This window comes from Microcebus murinus, unplaced genomic scaffold (assembly GCF_040939455.1).
Source record: "Microcebus murinus isolate Inina unplaced genomic scaffold, M.murinus_Inina_mat1.0 scaf069_hap2_Mmur4.0, whole genome shotgun sequence".
Lineage (NCBI taxonomy): Eukaryota > Metazoa > Chordata > Mammalia > Primates > Cheirogaleidae > Microcebus > Microcebus murinus.
In genome coordinates, this window is record NW_027439015.1 from 33429 (window position 1) to 38613 (window position 5185).

The 5185-nt window shown below is 62.6% G+C and overlaps 1 pseudogene; it reads left to right on the plus strand.

Moving 5' to 3' along the window:
- Positions 1–1201: 1201 nt before the first annotated feature.
- LOC142869316 (uncharacterized) lies at positions 1202–1320 on the plus strand (annotated as a pseudogene).
- The last annotated feature ends 3865 nt before the right edge of the window (positions 1321–5185 follow it).

Sequence of the window (5185 nt, forward strand, 5' to 3'; positions counted from 1 at the left end):
CCTGGCTTCTCCTTGGTTTAACATCTGGAGCTGCTTGTGAATTGTGCCGCCACACACACCCGAGTGCAGGTGTCTTCCGCACAGACTGCGGGCCTCGCTCTTCTGAATGCCGCTAGCTCGCGACCCACCCACGGGAGAACCTGGTCAGGGTACTTTCTCTCAGGGGCAGACTCTGATCCGGGCGGGCTACCGGTGTCTCTGTTTGCTCCTTTCTTTCTTCCACTTCGGGAAAGGCTTCCTTACTGGGTGTGGAAATCTCCTATGCCTTTCCTCGCCTATTCTGTCAGCTCTAAAATTCTCTTTCGGTTGCCACCCTCACAGATGGATTAGGAAACTCTTTGCGGTGCACTCATTAGTGAAATGACCTCAATGACGCTGGAATCCAATATCTAATCGCCGATTTTTAGCGAGTCCACACGCCAGGGTGGTTGGGGTCCAGTGCAGCCCCGGCCAGGTCCAGGCCCCTTGGACTGGGCCACAGGAGGACAAAGAGGAGGGTCCCGGCCCCCACGGTAGGTAGAGGTGCGGGCAGTTCTCCAAGGGCTTGGGTGTTTTCCAGAGGGAGGAGATGGAGGGGACTGATTTCTTCAGCGCCCCACAAACCACGCCACCCCACCCCACCCATGGGACACATCCCGAGAGAGAGAGAGAGAGAGAGAGAGAGAGAGAGAGAGAGAGAGAGAGAGAGAGAGAGAGAGAGAGACGCCCCATACACTGGCTCCCCTCCCCCGTGCGCTGTGCCCCAGCCCTGGCCCGGGGGAATAGGCGGCCGCCGGGCCACAGGGTGGGGGGCGCAGCTGAAAGGGGTTGTGGGGGAGGGCCGCCCCTGGCTGGGGTCAAAGGGCGAGCGCCCCGCCCCTCCCGCCCGTGCGAGCTGGGGGTGGGGGGCGGGGAGGTGAAGGAGGCCAGGCAAGGAGAGGAGGGGGGCTTGAAGGTCTCCACCTTGGCGGGTCCAGCCGTGGAGGCGCATCTTGTGTGAGTGTGAGTGAGTGAGTGAGTGTGAGTGTGAGTGTGTGTGTATACAGAGACAGCCCCCAACCCCGGCCCGCCCCGCCTGTCACCCCCGTCCCTCGGAGCCCGCGGGACCCGGCCGGCGAACTCAACAGGCCCGACCCGGCGCGGGGCCTGGGGCGGGGGGAGGAGGCGGCGGGGAAGCGCAGAGAGGCTCGGCTTCTTGAGCGGGGCAGGGGCGCCCTCCGCCGTCCACGGCCACACCACCCCGAACGCGCCCGATCCCGTCTGGTCTCGGAAGCTAAGCAGGCTCGGGCCTGGTTAGAACTTGGATGGGAGACCGCCCGGGAATACCGGGTGCCGTAGGCTTCTTCTTTTTTTTTTTGCCTCTGGTTCTGTCGCGTTTCTGGGAGTGCGGGGGCGGCCCGGGGTGGGGGTGACCCCCACCCTCAGCGTCCGCCGCGGTGCCTGGCGCGCCCCAGCCCGCACCGTGGGGCCTCCTCTTGTCCCGAGCCGCGACACCGCCGCCACGCGGCAGCATGCGTGGCTTCTGGACAGTCAGGTCTCAGACCAAAGGTCTGCTCTGTGGGAGCCGACACGCTGGAGGAAACCTTGAGAGTCTGAGAGGGGAGGGAGTTCCAGAAGAAGGCCAGGATGTCATTTTGAGGGAGTATGTGACCAGAACTCGTCCCGTTGCTTTTGGGGTTCTATGGGCTACACGTAGGAATCTTTGGTGGTGGCACCTGATGTTGGGGGATCCGGAGTCACACCCAGACCTGCTCCACAGGCCTCCTTTTACTTTTCTCTTCGGATTCATTTTTTTTTTTTTTTTTTTGAGACAGAGTCTCGGTTTGGTGCCCAGGCTAGAGTGAGTGCCGTGGCGTCAGCCTAGCTCACAGCAACTTCAAACTCCTGGGCTCCAGTGATCCTTCTGCCTCAGCCTCCCGGGTAGCTGGGACTGCAGGCATGCGCCACCATGCCCCGCTAATTTTTATATATATATCAGTTGGCCAATTAATTCCTTTCTATTTATAGTAGAGACGGGGTCTCGCTCTTGCTCAGGCTGGTTTTGAACTCCTGACCTTGAGCAATCCGCCCGCCTCGGCCTCCCAAGAGCTAGGATTACAGGCGTGAGCCACAGCGCCCGGCCGGATTCATTATTTTTAAAAAGTGTCTCTTATCTCTATTATTGCATTTTCTTTTCTCTCTCTTTTCAAGCAGATGATGGGAGTCCAAGTATTAAGGTGACATGTGTTGCCCGTGCCCCCCTCCCCCCCCCCGTGTTCTTATTCATTTACCTCTCATGTTGCTCCAGCATATTGTGGGGGCACCAATGTTAAGGTCGGGTGCGTTGCCCTCTCCCAGCCTCCCCCCTCGGGTCAGAGCTTCAAGTGCGCCCATCCCCCAGTCGGTGCGTACCCACCCCATTCCTAATGGATGTGTATGCCCATCCCCTCCCCCCACCCGCCCGACACCCACCCGAAGAAGGTGATTCCTCTGTGTCCACTTAGGTGTCCATCGGTTCGTACCCATTTGCTGGTGAGCGCGAGCACGTGGTGCTCGTGTGTCCATTCTTGGGATACTTGGCTTACTGGAACGGGTTCCAGCTCTGGCCAGGAGAACCACGAGAGGTGCCCCCTCACCGCTGCTCCTCATAGCCGAATAGCACTCCGTGGTGTCCACGCGCCACATTTTATTTACCCACTCGTGGGTCGATGGGCACTCGGGTGGCTTCCAGGTCTTTGCGATTGTGACTTGTGCCCTGACACTAACCCTAACCCTTACCCAGCCCGTCTCCTCCACGGCCCCTGCCTGACTGACTCCTTCCCGCCCGGCCTATCACCTGTCACCGTCCTCTGCCCCTGCCTGACACGCTCCTCCCCGCCCGGGCCGTCACCGTCCTCGGCCCCTGCCTGACGGGGCTCCTCCGTCGCCTGGGCCTTCCAAGGGCTTGGTGTGGACGCTGGTTCCAGGACGCCCTCCCAGGAACCCGGTAGCAGGGCGGCCGCAGCGTCTCGCGCAACCCAACCGTCCGCCGGCTGGCCGCCATCGCTAAGTGGCCTGCGGGGGACGTGCTCCCGCTGTGCCGTGGGGGCCCAGCCTGGTGTCTTCTCTGAGGCCCCGCGGCTGCCGCTCCCCGCAAGGGGATAGCCGCGGAGGTGGGGACCGCCTCCTCATGGGGACGTACACCCAGCTCTCCACGTCGGATTCCGGGGCTCTCTGTCCTGCCAGAAGGCCCAGCTGGCCTGCGGGTCCTTAGAGTGGCAAAAACATCCGAAAACTGAGATTGAGGGTCCGGTGGGTGTCTGCACTTTTGTGCTGGGCACCCCAGGGAGGCCCGGTGGCTGGCTGGACAACGCGGTCTGCTGGGCTGGGGGGGGGGTTTGGAGGAGCAACTGATGCCCTTTGCACTTTGGGTAGCAAGTGTCTGAGGTGTCTCTGGGCCCTGTGCCATGTGGGGGCGGGGGCGGGGGCGGGGTGGGAGGAGGAGGAGGAGGAGGAGGAGGAGGAGGAGGAGGAGGTGGGAAGGGCCGTGGCCTGCAGTCGTGTTCCCCGGGGTGGCACAGCATGTGGCTTCTTCCACAGGCTGCTTGGCCTGGGCTCCCTGCACCTGGGCCTTTGGAGGACTGGCCCTGTGCTTGCCAACACTTCCTGCAGGGACCCAGAGCTGGGAGGTTGCATCTCTCAGCCCTGGGTCGGGCAGAGCCCCAGCGGGCCATGCCCACAACCTCTCTCAGCAGGGGTCCCCCAGAAGGCTCCTTTGGGACCAGGATTCTCTTGCGGGTGACTCTTTAAGGTCTGGCCCCTGGATGGAGGGGCACCAGGAGTAGAGGAGCAGGAAGGGGAAGGGGGTGGCCATGCGAGGGGACACTTTCAGGCCAAGTCCCAGCTTCAGTCTGATCCTCCTGGGAACCCCGGGGTGGACATCACACCTCCTGGTTGCCCCGCTCTGAGACAAGGAGCCGGGCTTCGCATTCCCACAGCAGCCAGTCGTGGGCTGAGGACACCTGGGGCGTTGGGAACTCCCTGGCTTCTCCTTGGTTTAACATCTGGAGCTGCTTGTGAATTGTGCCGCCACACACACCCGAGTGCAGGTGTCTTCCGCACAGACTGCGGGCCTCGCTCTTCTGAATGCCGCTAGCTCGCGACCCACCCACGGGAGAACCTGGTCAGGGTACTTTCTCTCAGGGGCAGACTCTGATCCGGGCGGGCTACCGGTGTCTCTGTTTGCTCCTTTCTTTCTTCCACTTCGGGAAAGGCTTCCTTACTGGGTGTGGAAATCTCCTATGCCTTTCCTCGCCTATTCTGTCAGCTCTAAAATTCTCTTTCGGTTGCCACCCTCACAGATGGATTAGGAAACTCTTTGCGGTGCACTCATTAGTGAAATGACCTCAATGACGCTGGAATCCAATATCTAATCGCCGATTTTTAGCGAGTCCACACGCCAGGGTGGTTGGGGTCCAGTGCAGCCCCGGCCAGGTCCAGGCCCCTTGGACTGGGCCACAGGAGGACAAAGAGGAGGGTCCCGGCCCCCACGGTAGGTAGAGGTGCGGGCAGTTCTCCAAGGGCTTGGGTGTTTTCCAGAGGGAGGAGATGGAGGGGACTGATTTCTTCAGCGCCCCACAAACCACGCCACCCCACCCCACCCATGGGACACATCCCGAGAGAGAGAGAGAGAGAGAGAGAGAGAGAGAGAGAGAGAGAGAGAGAGAGAGAGAGAGAGAGAGAGACGCCCCATACACTGGCTCCCCTCCCCCGTGCGCTGTGCCCCAGCCCTGGCCCGGGGGAATAGGCGAATAGGCGGCCGCCGGGCCACAGGGTGGGGGGCGCAGCTGAAAGGGGTTGTGGGGGAGGGCCGCCCCTGGCTGGGGTCAAAGGGCGAGCGCCCCGCCCCTCCCGCCCGTGCGAGCTGGGGGTGGGGGGCGGGGAGGTGAAGGAGGCCAGGCAAGGAGAGGAGGGGGGCTTGAAGGTCTCCACCTTGGCGGGTCCAGCCGTGGAGGCGCATCTTGTGTGAGTGTGAGTGAGTGAGTGAGTGTGAGTGTGAGTGTGTGTGTATACAGAGACAGCCCCCAACCCCGGCCCGCCCCGCCTGTCACCCCCGTCCCTCGGAGCCCGCGGGACCCGGCCGGCGAACTCAACAGGCCCGACCCGGCGCGGGGCCTGGGGCGGGAGGCGGCGGCGGGGAAGCGCAGAGAGGCTCGGCTTCTTGAGCGGGGCAGGGGCGCCCTCCGCC